Source organism: Miscanthus floridulus, chromosome 14 (genome assembly GCF_019320115.1).
Source record: "Miscanthus floridulus cultivar M001 chromosome 14, ASM1932011v1, whole genome shotgun sequence".
NCBI classification, from domain to species: domain Eukaryota; kingdom Viridiplantae; phylum Streptophyta; class Magnoliopsida; order Poales; family Poaceae; genus Miscanthus; species Miscanthus floridulus.
This window is the reverse complement of record NC_089593.1, coordinates 18,523,234-18,542,511: the sequence shown is the minus strand read 5'-3', so window position 1 is coordinate 18,542,511 and position 19,278 is coordinate 18,523,234. Positions and strand designations below refer to the sequence as shown.

Below are 19,278 nucleotides of genomic sequence, written 5' to 3'. Positions count from 1 at the left end.
ATAAGTGCTACAGTAACTAACACGCGCTAATGATGGATTAATTAGGCTTAATAAATTCGTCTCGCAGTTTCTAGGCGAGCTATGTAATTAGTTTTTTTTATTAGTATCCGAAAACCCCTTCCGACATCTCCGAAACATCCAATGTGACATCCAAAAATTTTCATTTCACGAACTAAACACCCCCTTAGCATATGTTTGATTGGGCAAGGACAATCATGATTATTAGAGTAAATTTCACAAAAGCTACAACTATTTGAACTTTTGTGGTTGGCCCGACCAGTTAACCTCAGATATGAGAAAGGATCACTATGAAGCTGACAGGTGGGACCGTGCACAGAAGTCTGTAGTTTCCTTAAACAAAGGTACAAAGTTCTTGTAGTTTTCTGAAACAACGACGCAGATTGTTGTAGTTTTGTGAAGTTTACTCTTTTAAGAATATCTGCTAGACATATAAAGGTAAAAAGAATGGCTTTAGCTTCAAGATCTTGTTTCACCAATTCCCAGACATGTTGGGCTACGACCACAAGGCTACCCAGGGCAAGTAGATTAACAACCTCCATGGTCGGAAGCAAAATGGTATTATTCCCTAGTAAAACAGTGAGCTGATAGTTTTTTTTTTCTAGAAATGGAAGAGACGGTATCATAAATGCAACAACAAAGCAATTACTATAGAAAATTATGGAACTACAAATAGTACTAAACCAAATAATTTCAATATGTATCACTAAGGGCATGGCATGTCCACCGCGTGGTACAGAAAACGCGAACGCTAATTCAATCTCACGCTCATTGTGTCTTTGGCAGTGAAAACAATCGTCGACTACGGTGGGGTGTTTGGCACGGTGTTATCAATTTTCGCGGTGGGGCGACCGCAGATGTGATTTTAAGCGGTCCCAAAGTCGCCTAACGTAACAATGAGCAGTAATGCAATAAAAAATATAGCCTAGCCAAAAAAAGATCATCCAAGATGCATAAGCACTAAGAAAGGATTATTTCCATGAGCTTCTGTCAAGTACACACAGCAGCAGAACATCAATTGTTTTTATGGAAAAGCTGACAGTATTCGCCAGAAGTCCTAATTCGTTGTTTCCTTCAGATATTTGGTAAGGCATAGCTGCTCACGATAAGAGTCATCACTGTTTGAGCCTTCTGGATAAGAGGATAAAAGGATTTTGATAGAATTCAGGCTATATGATTTTGGCCATAAATACTCAACCCTGGCATAGCCTGAAATAAACAAGTGAAGAGTTGAAAACAAATAATGGAAGAATCAAACCAAAACGACACAAATCTGCTCTGTGGCATATATGAATCCCAGATTTAGTCTTGGTACAGAATTCTTAATTTCTTCCTCTAGCTGATGGTGTTCAGCTCAGAGTCAAATTGACCTTGTCCAACAAGAAGATAAACACTTCAAATCTCAATCTATCAGCTATCCGGTCTGTTCTTACCAAATTAGATTTGGGAATTCTATCCTATTATTAGCTAAGCTACTAGTATCCTAAACTTCACATTTGCAGCTTATGTCGGTAAGAATGTTTGCCCTAAATTATGCCCAGCGACAAATAGCTGAACATGGAACAGAGGAAAAGGGATGTCAAATACACAAATATATTACATCAAACAATGAGAATATGAGGGTTCCCTATTCAAGAGCTTTCAAGTAAAATGGCAAGTTCAGCGAAATAGTATTGTTAAAGGCTCCACAATGAAACTAAAAGGATGGATTATCCTCATTCACGGGTACACTGTTTGAGTCAACCAACATGATCTGGCAACACACAATCTTCTAAATTTAACAGACCCCTTACAATTATTCATTCAAGCACAATGTTTGTGACAATCTCAAACTCAAGAGGCCCATTTCAACAACTTTTTTTCAGTAAAGAATTTCTAGATGTTGCACATCCGTTGCATTTAGGTTGTTGCTTCTTCCAGCCTCCCTGGGTGTATTGCTAGTGTTGTTTGTGTTGTTTTTTCTGTTTGTAGCCTTCCAGGGCTACTTATTTGTATTTACATCTGTCTTATTCAATGAAATTGACATTGCCTTGTGCCATTCGTTCAAAAAAAGCACCATGCAAAACCAACATTAGGAAAAGATTGTTCGATCATACATCGTTAAATGGCATACTGACAAAAAAAAGGGATGTGAATGGTTTTGTGATCTTCAAGAACAATAATCAGAAACACTACCAATTTCTACACAGAGAGCACCTTTAAAGGGCAGAGTACTTTCTAAGCATGCGTAAGTAGACTACTTCTTTCCATAGGTAAATGATAACGGAAGAAACATGTCTTAATGTAGTTACATGTAGACGAATAAAAACCGGTACAGTAGACTTAAACAGATAAAAGCATAGTAGAACACTCACATCATTATAATACTCACAAACTATAAGCACCCTGTTCGCTTGTTGGTTTCAGCCAGCCCAAACCAGCCAGTCAACAGTGTTTTTCTCTCACAACAAACCAGCACCAGCCAGTTCAAATTAGTCCAGAAACCAACCAGCGAACAGGTCGAAGCTTAGAAGATTTCCTCCTAACAAAGCAACTGCAGAAAAATGGCGCGCCTCCATTGAATCCGTGAGTGTGTTGGTCCTTGGATCATAAATCTGTAAAAACCACGTCTTCTTTATATAGGACCACCCTTCCGTCGCCTAATACCACCAATGGATGCACATATTGAAATCTGGCATAGTATTCAAACTGTATAGTATACTGTTTGACCCAGAGACCCTTAGCAGAGTCCATCAGAATCCAAAAGTCCATACTGGGAGCTGGGCCATGCACAACAGCTAAAGAGCCATTCAGGTTGGCTAATGTTAGCTGCTTTATATTTGGAAGGTCCTTGTTGGACACCTGAGCAGCAGCATCCGGCAAGCTGATCGGGGGGGGGGGGGGGGGGGGGGGGGGGGGGGGGGTGCTCGCATAAATGGCCCCCATTTCTCAGTTTCGAGGTCAAATGTAATTATCAAGTCTTCCTCAGTAACTCGGTCATCATTAGTGATATAATGATGCGGATAAAAATATAGGGAGTAGATGACTCCATTAATTACCACGCTAGTGAAAATACCAAACTGAATGCCTTGTTCGAGGGGCGCAACTGCCCTCCACCCTGTGCAGCTGCTACAGTTGACTGTGCAGACCTCAAACAGCTGCCTGCCTCCAAACTGAAGGGAAAATTGGAAAAGCTTCCGGAACACCTTGAATTCCCCTGTGCTGCTAACCTGACCAAACAGATATCTGGTCTCTGAATGCAAGTACGATGCGACATCCCCATGTTCTTCGGCAAAGCCGTCTGGTATTTGATACACAGCTCCAGTTGCTGGGTTGAGCAATTGATCTGGTATGTAACGCACGTCTCCAAAAAAAACCGGTTCCAACATCGGTACCTGCTGTTTATGCTATCGATTTTCTTGAGACAGACGAGGTCGAGGGCCGTGCTCACGACTCTCTGACCCGGCACGCCGCGCACCTGCTTTAAGATTTGCCCGGACAGATCCATGATGTTGACGAGCACATCATGCTCCTCATCGAGGGCGGCGATGATGAGCGGCCCCGGGTGCCGCGTGGCGTGGACCGCGGCGAAATGCGGGTCAGAGAGGATGGATCGCCACAACCGGCACACCGTGCGCAGCCGGCAGAGGAGCTTGGCGGGGAGGCGCAGCAGGATCTCGTACAGGGGGTCCAGGGGCAGAGCGCCGATGTTGGACTAGGGGAGAGCGCGGCTCTTCGGTGCGGCGTGCGGCTTGCACGACGACGCCATCGCTGGGAGGGATCGGGAGAAAAAAAAAGATCTTTAATTTGTGATGAGGAGCGCAACGAGGTGGCCACAGAAGGAAAGGTTAGGCCCTGTTTCCTCTCAAAATGCCAAATTTTTTAAGATTTCTCGTCACATCGAATCTTTAGATGCATGTATAAAACATTAAATATAAATAAAAAATAAAACTAATTACATAGTTTAGACGAAATTTACGAGACGAATTTTTTAAGCCTAATTAAATTATGATTAGACACTAATTGCTAAATAACAATGAAAGCGTTTTGCAAAATTTTTCGGCAACCCTTAGATCACCGCGATCGGAGAAGGCGCAAACGGCTTACCAGGGCGATCGTGGTTGCTTCCCTAGCCGGCGGCGTAACAATCGGCGCTGTCGCCGAACGCGGTGAGGACTGAGGACTTCCATTGCCCCGCGCGAGGCGGCGAGGCCCTGGTGCGGCCATCGGTTGGCCGGTCACATTCGCGGCGGCGGTGAGTTGGGTTTTGGGCGTTCGGGAGCGACGAGCCGACGACACGATGTTGTTGGGCTGTGGAGCTGCAGCGCAACTGGGCCCCCGTGCATAATTCAGGATCCTTTCTGTGACCTGCCCAAGGCCCAAAGGCACAAGTCAGGCCACGCTTTTGTTACGTCTGTTTGGTATGATCCTCTTAAAACGTTTGGTAGAACTAAAACTATTTTAGAAAACATTTGACAAAAACAGCTTTAGTAAGAGTTTTGTAATAATTTATATTACATTCGTGAGGACAAGCCACAGTTTTTACCTCCGGCTATAAAAAGAGCTATGGCTCCTCAGTCTCTTTACAAGGAGCCATTTTTTAAAGGGTAAAGTACACTTTCTAACCTCCAACTTGCACTAAAGTTCAATTTTCAACCTTCAACTATGAAACCGGGTAACAAACACCCTCCAACTATCAAAACCGGACAAATTTAGTCCTCGGCTAGTTTCAAAAGCGGTTTTCTATTTTTGGGAGGCGCCGAAATTTTATATTATTTTTTAGCCTCTTAACGTCCTCAAATGAAAAAACTCAAAACTATAAAGTTGTAGATCTCATTAAGAGCTACAACTTTGGTATAAAAAGTATCTTCATTTGACTCCATACAAAAAATATATTATTTTTCTAATGCGGCAAGCGTTATTATGATGCTGAAATTTTATATTATTTTTTGAGCAACTTAACGTCCTCAAACTAAAAAAACTTAAAACTAGAAAGTTGTAGATATCATCGAGATCTACAATGTTTATATAAAAATCATCTTCATCCGACGTCGTATTGAAGAGTTATGATTTTTTGAAAGTTGAGTCTTCTCACGCGACAAAACAACTTTCAAAAAATCATAGCATAGACCCAGCTGCCGACCTTCCACTTGACGCGGCCCTCCACCTTGACATGGGGCAGCACGTAGCCCGCTGCGATCTCCTGCTTCATGGCGTCCGCCATGTACTGCGCCACGGGCACGGCGTCGCCCGACATCACGGGGGACCACACCGACACGTCCTTGTGGCCCTGGTAGATCGACGGCATTGACACCGGCACCGTCACCGGCTCGTCGCGGTACGTCGTGAACGCGTCCAGCGTCTTGTAGTACACGCCCACACGGTCGTTCGGGTTCCGCGACGCGATCGTCACCTGCGTCGTCGTCGTGGTGTCGGCCGGCAGCTCGGCAGGTACCGTGCGTTAGTTCGTCCTCCGGCCATCACGAAATCGGCCGGGGGTGGCCAAATGCATGCATCAGACTAGCTAGCTAACACGCTGTGCGTACCTGGAGGTCGAGGGAGAGCGCCGGGTCGCTGAGGTCGATGGACCGGAGCTGCACGTCCTAGAGGTAGAAGGACGGCTTGGAGGGGTGCAGCGCCAGGTAGATGACGAGCACGATGAAGCCGACCACGGTGAGCGTGAGGATGCAGGCAGCGATGGCGCCGCAGCAACGGCGGAGGATCCAGTCGCGGTGGTGCTTCTCCTTGCTCATGGCGAGACGAGACCGACGACCTGCTGTCTTGCTGCGGTGCTGGACTGGGACTGGGAGCTCAGCTGGCTAGCGAGCTTAGGACTGTGCGCTTAGGACTGTGTGCTTAGAACTGTGTGCTGGACTGGGACTGGGAGCTCAGCTGCCTTGCTACTAGCGAGCTTAGGACTGTGCGCGCACGTGGTCGGAGAGGAGACGAGCTGCGTGATAAGCAGAAGGGAGAAAAGTGTCACGGTCAATACAGTCAACTAACGAAATGTTGCCCAAATGGACGGCAGTGCTATTTAGAGAAGAAAATTTTAACTCGATGCTAGATAAAAAAAATTTAAAATTTTTAGTGCTACATACAAAAAGACTGATTTATTTTAGTGCTAAATAAATAATTCTCTCTTTAATTTTATACTACGTGAGTTTTTTCAGAAAGCTTCTTCACAAGGTGCTGTTGGCTTTGGAAAAGCTACATCTTTCTCAAACGAGTCTGGAAGGATTAGCGAAGGGCATGATACGGGGCAGGATTAGCGGGAGGGGTTGGGGGCGGACAACGCTTACAAAAGTATAATATATGGTAGAAATATATATCTGCCAGCGCTGGTAAAATTGGAAGCGAAAAATACAGCATCTATAGGATAATCTGGAAGCAGAATGTAGCTGCAATTACTCTCCTTGCAGACCTTTGAAAATGAAAGGTAATTCATGAACCCAATCGACTTAAAAAAGATGACACTCTCAAATTTTAGTGTGAATGCTTCTGGTTTGATGAGAGAAAAAACGCAAATTTACAATGAAGATTTAATTTGATAATAATCATAGTCTTTTTAGAGCATGTTGCAGCGATTCCTAGTTAACAGAAAGGTCTTCCCTTCAAATTCTTTGCCCTACCATTTCACAAAAGGTAACCAGAAAACTGGATGGTCTGAAGCAAAATAGACTTATTCGTAAGCAAATTCACAGTGACATGACTTTTTTAAAAAAAGGAAGAGGTAGTAGCACAAATGCACCAAAGCAAATTGAAAAATTAATCCAAATAGATCAATATATACAGCAATGCACAGAGTAGTTGTGCCGATGAGGTAATAGACAAAATAGCCTAGCAGAAAAGGAAAAATAAAAATAAAAACACTTGCAGTACTGTTGCAATCACTGAAGCTGCATAGCATAGCCATAGCATGGATTGCCCATTCCTTCCGCCATGTATACTCAACAGAAGAACATAATATTTCTTTTTGACATTATTCATCAAAAGAACCTAATTCATATCTTTCTTCAGTTATTTGAGAAAGGCACAGCCGCTTAAGAAAGAGCCATCACATTTTTAGGCTGCCTGGATAGGAGCATAACGGTATCAGGATCTAAAATGAAGTTCATATTTGAACTTTTAATAAATTATATAAACCTTAACTAGGACAAAACCTGCAATAAACAAATAAGAACATGAAGAGCGTGGAAAAGTAATATCACTCAGAAATCAGCATGATAGAAATCAGCAGGTGGCATATATGAATATACAGAAACCAGACAGAGATATAATCTCGCTTCGGAATTCCTAGTTTTGTTCCACTAGCTATCATCTGAAACAAAGGTAAACACTACAAATCTCAAACCAACAGATGGAAAATCAGTCGTAAATCTATTTCCAGATGAGACTTGAGAACCCCACTTAATCAACCATTTGGTATCTTTAAGTTGTACAATTGAAATTTGGCCAGCAAGAATACAGTCTGCCCTAAACTATGCAGAATGATGAAAACGAGTATATGTAACAGTAGAAGAGAGATGATCCAGTGCTTTGAAGTAAACAACATTCAGTGACTAAACAAAGAAAATAAGACTCTAAGAGGACGAATTATCTCATACGTATGTCATCATGGGTATACTTTCAGTAAGACAATATAAGTCTTCTATTTATGCACCGTGCCCTAAGAGGATGCATTTTCAACATGGGTATACTTTTCAGTCACCGAATATAATTATTTTATGCACTGTGCCTAGCACTTCTAAAGTAAACAGACCCATTAAAACTACCCATTCAAGCACAAGTTTTACGAAACTTAATTAACTCAAAACAGCCACTACATCTACTTGTTCCAACACATTTTTCAAATGCATGGCACAAAGCCTGATGGGATAAGTCTCTGTGGTCATTGTGGGGCTGCAGCAGTCTTTGTGGGGCTGCAATAGCATGGTGGTCTTGCTGCCCAGCACCCTTGACTGGAGGACAGCAGGGATTGGAGGACAGCAGCATCTTGACTGGACAGCATCTTAGGACAGCATCTTAGAGGCATCTTAGGACAGCATCTTAAAGGACAACATATTAGCATCTTAGACTAGCATCTTGGCATATGCTTGGCTGGCTAGCAGCCTATAAATATATATCCCCAACCCCTCAGGTTGGCATAGCATTGAGAAATAAACCAGAAAATTGTCCTAATTCCTAGTGTCATCCTCTCTCGAAGAGAGTAAGAATTCTGCTACTATCTAGAGTGAGAATTCAGCGACTAACAGCTGGTATCGGAGCCGTACTATCCTGTAGCCTGAGCATCTCCTGCTCATCTCCTCTCCCAGCCACACAACAGCCCCAGCTGCGAGCAGCAGCTCCGGCAGCTCCTGCTCACTCCTCCCCCGCGCAGACGAGCAGCAGCTCCTCTGAAGCAGCCCTCTCCCCACGCAGCAGCCCCCGGTAGCGCGTCATGTCCGCAGGGCAGTCTCAGCGCTCGGTCGCCTCGAGCACGCGGCGTCGGCAGGAGGCCAAACTTGCCGCGGCAGAGGAACGCGAGCGAGCGGCGGCAGAGACCGCTGCGGCAGCGGCAAGGGCGTCGAGGCTAGCAGCGACGGAGCTGGCAGCAGCCAGAGCGGAGGCGGCGAATGCAGCGCGTGCGGCGGCAGCGGAGGTCGAGGCTCTGCGCGGCAGCATCGGCAGCTCCATTTCCGCTGACGACACCGCCGACACGGACCTCGAGCTGCTAGAGAGGGAGGCAGCACGAGCGTGGGCGGTGTAGTGGGCAGCCGCGCACGCCCACGAGCGTGGCCGCAGCCCAGACAGGCGCGAACGCGCTGGTGGTGTTCCTGGAGGAGGCGCGCACGGTGGTGGCACTCCTGGGGCAGCCGCGCACGCCCACGAGCGCGGCGGCGACCCAGACAGGCGCGGACGCACCGGCGGTGCTCCTGGAGGAGGCGCGGACGGCGGCAGCGCTCCTGGAGGAGGCGTGTCGGTGTTTCGTACAAGCACCGGCAAGTAAATTTATAGTAATGCGCGTTAGGCTCGGATGGTGCGCTAAAGGACACAAGATTTATACTGGTTCGGGCGGAACGTCCCTACGTCCAGTTTGCTGCTGCTTGTGTTATTAGCACCGTGAACGGTCTGTAGTAAGGGGTACAAACTGTCGAGAGAGGGACTGATCCCAAGTCTCTCTTGGAGGGATTGAAAGGTCGTCAAGAGCTTCGTAGCTGCTTGAATGTATGTATGTCTGTGAGTGTGTTCTCTTGTTCGGTCTTCTTTTCGGTCCCCCTCTGATGGAGGGAGCGCATCCTCTTTTATAGATGAAGAGGATGGCTTTACAAGGGTGAGGGCTCTAGGACGCGTACTCTACTTAGTCTTGTGGCTCACGTCTACCCGGTCTAGTCCTTTATTCGGATGAGTGCTAAGAAAGATAAGTGTCTACAACACTGTTGATGTCCTTGTAGTGTGTCAGGTTGATTACAGAATGTTATCCTGCGCAGGGTATGGGCTGTAGTACAGTGGTTTTGACTTATGAGCCTCCTCCGGTCTTGCTCCGCACGCCTTCTGGTTCCCATGAGTCCCCGTTGGAGGAACGCGGGGTCAGGGTCCGGTGTAGCGCCGTGGCTAAGGCCTTCTGACTAGGTGGGCCTGAGGGGTCGGGAAGCAAGCGCCGCTCCCCCGGGTCCACAGCGTGGTGGTGGAATATCCGTCGTTCGTGGAGATAGCAAATCCTTTCCTGGAGCGTAGCGGTTGTCGTATATCTTCGTCGGGTTCCGTATCCCAGAGCTGAAGGCGGCGCCTACAACTCTACAGGGTGAGATGCACGCACCTGTAATACCTTTTGGGCTCTGCGGCGCCCGGAAGGGTCTAAAGCATCAGTCCTGTCGTTCCCTGGTAGTCCTTTTCCTGCCAGGGCACAGGGTATGGTCGTTGGAGCCATGGTTGACCCGAACGTCTTGTCTCGTCCTGTACCCATCATTATGAGGGACAGATATTGATCAGGGCGAGGCTCGTTCTATGCCGTCGGGTGAGGCGGAGACCAATCCCTATCTCTTGGGTGAGACCTAACCTATCCCTCTGGGATCGGGCGAGGCGGAATCCATCCCTTTGCCATCGGGCGAGACCGAGCCCGCCCTATAGGCATCGGGCGAGACGGAGATTAGCCTTGAGCTTTTGGGGTGAGGCAGGGTTATCCCACAAAGGCGTCGGGTGAGGCTGACCCCGCCCCTCCGGGGTCGGGCGAGACGGAATTCATCCCTCAGCCCTCGGGCGAGACCGAGCCCGCCCTCAAGGCGTCAGGCGAGACGGAGTTTATCCCTCGGCCCTCGGGCGAGACCGAGCCCGCCCCGAAGGTGTCAGGCGAGGCGGAACCGAACTCCTGTCACTCGAACAAGGGATGACATGGAGCCCTTATGCGTCCAGAAGTTTTTCACGTTCGGTGGTCATCGGTTCCACCTTCTGGGGTACCCTGGTATTAGGTCCCCGACAAGGCGCGCACAGCAACGGTGGCGGACAGGTCGATGGAGAGCGTGGCCTTCACAGACAGCGTGGCTCTCTTTTCCTGGATCGGTATCGATGGGTCGACGGAGAGTGCAGCCTTCACAGGCAGCGTGGCTCTCTCTCCCCGAATCGGTACCGTGGTTACCACGGGCTCAAGGCTATTGTTAGGGACATCGGTCCCGGCGGTGGGTGGCCTACCCTCACCAAGACCAACTACGTCGAGTGGGCTGCGGTGATGAGGGTAAAGCTCCACGTGCGGCACATGTGGGAGGCAGTCCGATACGGCGACGTCGACTACGACCTAGATCGACGTGCGCTGGATGCCCTCATCGCTGTAGTCCCGCCTGAGATGCAGTTCTTGCTTACCAACAAGCGAACTGCCAAGGAGGCTTGGGACGCCATCGCTGCGGCACGCATCGGCAGCGACCGCGCCCGCAAGTCCACACTGCAGGCACTTCGCAAGGAGTGGGAGAACCTGGCCTTCAAGCCAGGTGAGGACGTTGATGACTTTGTTCTTCATCTCAACACTCTGTTGCAGAAGATGGTGCAGTTCGGCGATGACACCTACGGCGAGGAGAGAGCTGTCGAAAAACTCTTTCGCATCGTCCCCGAGAAGTACAAGCATATGGCTCACTCGATCGAGTCCCTGCTGGATCTCTCCACGATGTCGATTGAGGAGGCAATAGGTCGCCTCAAGGTCGTCGACAGCGATGAGCTACAGTCTCTCTCGGGGCCCATCACCACTGGCGGGAAGCTCCTTCTCACTCGAGAGCAGTGGCTTGCCAGCCAAGGTGACCAAAAGAATGCGAGGATGTGCCGAGGGTGATGCCTAAGCCAGGGTGCGAGGATGTGCCGAGGGTGATGCCTAAGCCAGGGTGCGAGGATGTGCCGAGGGTGATGCCCGTGGAGGCGCCCAGGGCGGCGCCGCCAGTAGGCACAAGCCGGCACGAGACGACGCCTGCCGCAACTGTGGCCAGCTTGGCCATTGGGCCAAGGACTGCCGACAGCCTCGATGTGGCCAGGCCCATGTCGCACAGGCAGAGGAGGAGGAGCCGGCTCTGTTCATGGCACATGCAAGCATTGAGCTACCTCTAGCGGCACCAGCCGCAGCGGCCCTCCTCCACCTTGATGAGCCAAAAGCACACGCCCTCCTCGGCGACGGCTTCGGCAATGACAAGACTGACGGGTGGTGCCTCGACACCAGTGCCACCCACCACATGACCGGTCGACGGGAGTTCTTCACCGAGCTTGACTCTAGCGTCCGAGGCTCTGTCAAGTTTGGGGATGCCTTCGGCGTGGAGATCAAGGGCGTCGGCTCCATCATCTTCACCGCCGTGTCTGGTGAGCACAGGCTGCTCACCGGAGTCTACTACATCCCCGCGTTGAGAAACTCTATCATCAGCTTGGGACAGCTAGATGAGAATGGTTTACGCGTGGTGGTTGAGGATGGAGTCATGAGGATTTGGGATCGTGAAAGGTTCTAATATGGCCTGAGGGGGGGTAAATAGCCTATTTAAAAATCTACAAATCAATTAGAACAATTTGATTAGTATGACAAATAGCGTAATGCAAACTTGCTCTAGCTCTACAAGGGTTGCAAGCCACCTATCCAATAATTCTAGTTGCAATGATTACTTAGGCACACAACTTCCAATGTAATTACTCACTAAGAGCTCTCAATCTTGCTACTCTAAAGAGCTCAACTAGATGAATGTAAATAATAAAGCAAGCTCTCAATTCTAATTACACTAAAGAGCTTGTATCAACTAGTTTGTAAGAATGTAAATAAGTGAGTAGGGTGATTATACCGACGTGTAGGGGATGAACCAATCACAAGAAGAATATATAGCCAATCACCGAGAGAATGCCAAAGACAAGAGACAATCGATTTTCTCCTGAGGTTCACGTGCTTGCCAACACGCTACGTCCCCGTTGTGTCGACCAACACTTGGTGGTTCGGCAGCTAAGAGGTGTTTCACAAACCTCGTCCACACGATTGGACACCACAAGAACCGACCCACAAGTGAGGTAACTCAATGACATGAGCAATTTACTAGAGTTACCTTTCGGTGCTCCGCCGGGGAAGATACAACTCCCCTCACAATCACCGGAGACGGCCATGAACAATCACCAACTCATGCTGATCCTCCACCGCTGCACCGAGCCGTCTAGGTGGTGGCAACCACCAAGTGTAACAAGTGAAATCCGTAGCGCAACACGAATACCAAGTGCCTCTAGATGCAATCACTCAAGCAATGCACTTGGATTCTCTCTCAATCTCACAAAGATGATGAATCAATGATGGAGATGAGTGGAAGGACTTTGGCTAAGCTCATAAGGTTGCTATGTCAATGAAAAATATGCAAGAGATCCCCCTTGAGCCAGCCATGGGGCTATAAATAGAGCCCCAATCAAATAGAGCCGTTATACCCCTTCACTGGGCAAAACGCGCTCTGACCGGATGCTCCGATCATACTGACCAGACCCTGGACTTAGCGTCCGGTCCACTAATTCATGCCACGTGTCACTAGCTTCAAACGCTGTTCGTCAGATTTCAACGGCTACGTAGTTGACCGGATGCTCTGGCTAAACAGACCAGACGCAGAAGCATCAGCATCCGGTCATTTCCAATAAGCTCTCCGAGGCATATTTCTTCGACTGAACGCGTCCGGTCCACCTTGACCGGACACATACCAGTGTCCGGTGCAATACCCTAGGTACTGTGCCGACCGACCAGTTCGACCGGACGCAAGCTACCAGCGTCCGGTGCTTTCAGACCCAGCGTTCGATCAGTTGACTAACACCAGCGTCTTCGCGACCAACTCGTTTTCACTTCTAACTTCTTCACCCTTGCTCCAATGTGCCAACCACCAAGTGTATTACCTTGTGCACATGTGATAGCGTATTTTCATAAACATTTTCAAGGGTGTTCATACTTCACTAGATCCTAAATGCATATGCAATGAATTAGAGCATCTAGTGGCACTTTGATAACCGCATTTCGATACGAGTTTCACTCATCTTAATAGTACGGCTATCTATCCTAAATGTGATCACACTCACTAAGTGTCTTGATCACAAAAACAAAATGGCTCCTACTTTTTATACCTTTGCCTTGAGCCTTTTGTTTTTCTCTTTCTTCTTTTCTAAGTTTAAGCATTTGACCATCACCATGCCATCACCATTGTCATGATCTTCACCATTGCTTCATCACTTGGAGTAGTGCTACCTATCTCACAATTACTTTGATAAACTAGGTTAGCACTTAGGGTTTCATCAATTAACCAAAACCAAACTAGAGCTTTCAATCTCTCCCTTTTTGGTAATTGATGACAACCCTTATACAAAGATATGAATTAAAGTTTAATCAAATCTATGTTGCTTGCCCAAGCATATTTACCATGTGTAAAAGAATATGGACAAGTTTCATGAACTCCAAATGGTAGCAATTGCTCCCCCTACATATGTGCTAAGAGTTTGGATTAAAGCTTTGCACATATGATTAGATAGGAAATATAGGAGTCAATTTCTACCAAATGATGCTAAGGTATAAGAGATGGACCTTTGAAGCGTGATACCAATCGGAGTGCACCAATATACCATCCTTAGCACCATTAGTAACTAGACATATACAAGAACTAGAATACCCCATGAGATCAATATTACATGCAAGGGTCTAGTTTCCATAGAACGAATATAAGTCTAATTACTTAGCCTATGCATGCTAGTTTTTCATTTCAACATTCAAACCTACAACTAGCATACACCACATAAGTATGGATATTTGAAATTAAAACTTATGTCATGCAAGCAAACATATGTAATGCTCATTCAAATGCACCATACAAGTTTATGAGCTTGCTCCCCCTATTTGTATGCTCAAAATTTTTTTTAATTGATCCCCTTCTTTTGTCATATATTATCTCTCCCCTTTTGTTTCACTATCTTTGTACACAATTTCTCCCCCTTTGTCATCAATGACCACAAAGGCTTAAAGTATAGATAGGGTAGGATTATTAATGTCAACAATTTGCACAAAAGGTGGCCTCAAATTATAGATATGTTGGGGTGAAACCATATGAAATGAGGATCATTTTCCCAATTTGGTTCAATCTAGATTACTTGCAAAAGATATTTAACTCGGTTTGATCCAAGGACAAGCTTCTTCACACCTCCAAATAAGGGTTATCTTGTACCATATTGAGTTAAATACTTATAGCTCATTTTTTAAATCAAACACTAGGTTTACAAGCCCACAAACATGTCATATGCTACCACTAGATCATTTCAAACATACAAGCAATAGTGGTACCATAGAAGCATCCAATTCATTTGATTTTCATGAATGAGCATATTCAAATGTGAAATATGTCTAGATGCACTAATCATGTCCTTAGCAATGGATGGATGACATGTCAATCAACTTTACCTTGCTTGGCTCGAAAGAGAGGCATGTCATATAATGGGGGTGCATCAACACATATTGGAGAAGTCAAGTATATTCAATTCATTCCTTAGCTTGCAAAACCTCTTCTCATCAAGTGGCTTGGTGAATATGTCGGCAAGTTGATCTTCGGTGCCCACACTCTCTATACAAATGTCCCCTTTTTATTGGTGATCTCTTATAAAATAATGATGGACATCTATATGCTTTGTTCTTGAGTATTGAACCGGGTTGTTGATGAGCTTTACGGTACTTTCATTGTCACATAGCAATGGCACTTGCTTGAACTTGATTCCAAAGTCACTCAAAGTAGCCTTCATCCAAAGTAATTGAGCACAACAACTATCGGCTAAAATGTACTCCGCTTCGGCGGTTGAAAGTGCTACACTATTTTGCTTCTTTGATGACCAAGATACAAGTGATCTTCCCAATAGTTGACATGTGCCCGATGTGCTCTTTCTCTCAACTTTGCATCCCACATAATCGAAATCCGAATATCCAATCAACTCAAATCTTGCTCCTTTGGGATACCATAATCCAACATGTTGTGTATGCTTTAAGTACCTCAATATTCTCTTAGTTGCCTTCAAATGACTTTCTCTTGGTGAGGCATAAAATCTAGCACACATGCATACACTAAACATCACATCCGGCCTTGATGCGGTCACATAGAGTAGGCTTCCAATCATAGACCGATACATCTTTTGATCCACCATGTTGCCACTAGCATCACTATCCAAGCTTCCACTTGTCCCCATTGATGTACTAATAGCTTTACTATCATCCATTCCAAACTTCTTGAGCATGTCCTTGATATACTTGCCTTGACTTACAAATGTATCATTCTTCATTTGCTTGATTTGAAGACCAAGGAAGTAACTAAGCTCTCCAATCATGGACATCTCAAACTCACTTGCCATCATCTTGCTAAACTCCTCACAAAATTCTTGATTTGTTGACCCAAAGATGATATCATCAACACAGATTTGCATTACAAACAAGTCATTCCCAAGCTTCTTGGTGAAGAGAGTGGTGTCAACATTTCCCATCTTGAATCCCTTAGAGAGTAGGAAATCCCTCAATCTCTCATACCATGCTCTAGGTGCTTGTTTCAATCCATACAAAGCTTTTCTCAACTTGTAGACATGGTTGGGTTTCTTCTCATCTTCAAAACCGGGAGGTTGCTCAACATACACAAGCTCATTGATGTACCCATTTAGAAATACACTTTTCACATCCATTTGGTACAACTTGATGTTGTGGGCACAAGCATAAGCTAGCAAGATCCTAATTGCTTCCAATCTTGCAACCGGGGCATATGTTTCTCCAAAGTCAAGACCTTCAACTAGAGTTTAACCTTGAGCCACTAATCTTGCTTTGTTCCTTATTACTATCCCATCTTGATCTTGCTTGTTCCGAAAGACCCACTTGGTTCCAATCACATTATGACCCTTAGGTCTCTCAACTAACTCTCATACTTGGTTTCTTGTGAAGTTGTTTAGCTCTTCATGCATAGCATTGACCCAATCAACATCATTCAAAGCTTCATCTATCTTTTTAGGCTCAATGGATGACACAAATGAGAAGTGCTCACAAAATGAAGCCAATCTTGATCTTGTTTGCACACCTCTTGAAATATCACCAATGATAGTGTCCAATGGATGATCTCTTGCAACATTAGTTGGTTGAAGCACTTGCACTTGATTGCTTGCATTAGATTGATTACTTGGTTGAAATGATGAACTAGCCATTTGTTGATCTTGCACATTGCCATCACTAGTGCTTGCTTGGATTTGATCATGGAAACCACTAGCTTGCACATTTGAGTTAGAGAGCACTTGATTCTTGTCATCTTCAACATCAATCACCTCTCTAGGCCTTAACTCACCAATGTCCATGTTCTTCATTGCATTGACCAATTGAGTGCCTTTTACATCATCTAGGTTCTCATCTTCCTCTTGAGAACCATTTGTTTCATCAAATTCCACATCATGAACCTCCTTAAGAGAACCACTAGCTAAATTCCAAACTCTATAAGCCTTGCTAGTAGTGGAGTAACCAAGCAAGAAACCTTCATCACATTTCTTTTCAAACTTGCTCAATCTAGTGCCTTTCTTCAATATATAGCATTTACAACCAAAAACCCGGAAGTATGCTATGTTGGGCTTTCTTCCATTCAATAGCTCATAAGGTGTCTTTTCCATCATGGGGTGACAATAGAGTCGGTTGCTATAGTAGCAAGCCGTGTTAATTGCTTTAGTCCAAAATGAATGACTCACATTGTACTCACTCAACATTGATCTTGCCATGTCAATCAAAGTTCTATTCTTCCTTTCAACTAAGCCATTTGATTGAGGAGTGTACTTGGCCGAGAATTGATGTCTAATTCCAAATTCATCACACAACTCATCAATTCTAGTGTTCTTGAATTCACTACCATTGTCACTTCTAACTTTCTTGATGGTTGTTTCAAACTCATTGTGAATACCCTTGACAAATGATTTAAATATTGCAAACACATAACTCTTGTCACTAAGAAAGAACACCCATGTGTATCTAGTGAAATCATCCACAATCACAAATCCATATTTATTTCCACCAATGTTAGTGTATGTGGTTGGTCTAAACAAGTCCATGTGCATCAACTCAAATGCCTTGGATGTGCTCATCATGCTCTTCTTAGGATATGTGTTACCAACTTGTTTTCTGGCTTGACATGCACTACATAGCTTATCCTTTTCAAATATGACATCTTTCAAGCCTCTAACTAAGTCATGCTTAATCAATTTGTTCAATTGTTTCATTCCAACATGACCAAGCCTTCTATGCCATAACCAACCCATGCTAGACTTAGTGATCAAACATGTTGACAATTGAGCTTCTCTAGCATTAAAATCAACTAAGTATAGATTCTCATATCTAAATCCTTTGAATATCAAGTTAGAGCCATCTACACTTATAATCTCTACATCATCCACACCAAATATACATATGAATCCAAGATCACACAATTGAGCTACCGACAATAAGTTGAAGTTCAAGCTCTCTACTAGTAGCACATTAGAAGTGCTAAAGTCATTGGATATTGCAATCTTACCAAGCCCTCTACTAGTAGGCAGCTCTTCTACCCCAGTCCCCAAGCCTCCACCGACCCCGGCGCCAGCTACTCCGACAGCACCATGCTCTCCAGCCAGGACCTCGGCTGCGATGAGTTCTTCACCGGCTCCATCACAGCCGGCAACGCCAAGCACTCCAGCACCAACAGGCACCACTCCGAGCACGTCTACTCCACCACCAGCTCATGTCGAGCACGACCTGGTTGAGCTCGCTACTCCGCTCTCTCACGACGAGGAGCACATCGACGCGTACCACGACAACGAGCCGTTGCGGTACCGTACGATGGAGAACCTTCTCGGAGACCAGCCGATGCCGGGACCAGTGCCTCATGATCTGGAGGTGCAGTTGCACCTTGCATTTGACGACGGTGAGCCTCGGTCGTTTGCAGAGGCCGAGAGACACGCAGCATGGCGCGCCGCGATGCAGTTGGAGATGGATGCGGTTGAGAAGAACCGCACCTGGGAGCTTGCTGACCTTCCTCATGGTCACCACGCGATCACCCTTAAGTGGGTGTACAAGCTGAAGAAGGATGAAGCCAGTGCCATCATCAAGCACAAGGCTCGCTTGGTGGCACGAGGTTTCGTGCAGTAGGAGGGGGTCGACTTCGACGATGCCTTTGCTCCCGTGGCACGGATGGAGTCCATGCGACTCCTCCTTGCGCTAGCTGCCTAGGAGGGCTGGCGTGTTCATCACATGGACGTCAAGTCGGCGTTCCTTAACGGCGACTTGAAGGAGGAGGTCTACGTGCACCAGCCGCCGGAATTTGCGATCCCCGACAAGGAGGGCAAGATACTCTGCCTGCGCAAGGCCCTCTATGGCTTGCGGCAGGCACCTAGGGCGTGGAATGTCAAACTGGATTCCACGGTAAAGGGGATGGGCTTCGAGCAAAGCCCGCACGAGGTGGCCATCTACCGACGGGGCAGTGGAGGAAATGCTCTGCTGGTGGGTGTCTACGTCGACGACTTGGTGATCACCGGCACCAAGGATGCGGAGGTGGCGGCATTTAAGGAAGAGATGAAGGCCACCTTCCAGATGAGTGACCTAGGGCCTCTCTCCTTCTACCTAGGAATCGAGGTGCACTAGGATAACTCCGGGATCACGCTTCGACAGACCGCCTACGCCAAGCGCGTCGTTGAGATAGCTGGGCTCACCGACTGCAACCTAGCTCTCACTCTGATGGAGGAGAGGCTGAAGCTAAGCCGTGATAGCATGGCGGAGGAGGTGGACGCTACGCAGTACCGGCGTCTTGTGGG

At 46.5% G+C, this 19,278-nt stretch overlaps 2 pseudogenes; both read right to left on the bottom strand.

The window, feature by feature from the left end:
- Positions 1-1,030: 1,030 nt before the first annotated feature.
- On the bottom strand, positions 1,031-3,766 carry LOC136506200 (F-box protein At1g47810-like; annotated as a pseudogene).
- A 1,341-nt stretch (positions 3,767-5,107) lies between these two features.
- On the bottom strand, positions 5,108-5,847 carry LOC136503129 (NDR1/HIN1-like protein 1; annotated as a pseudogene).
- Positions 5,848-19,278: the final 13,431 nt, after the last annotated feature.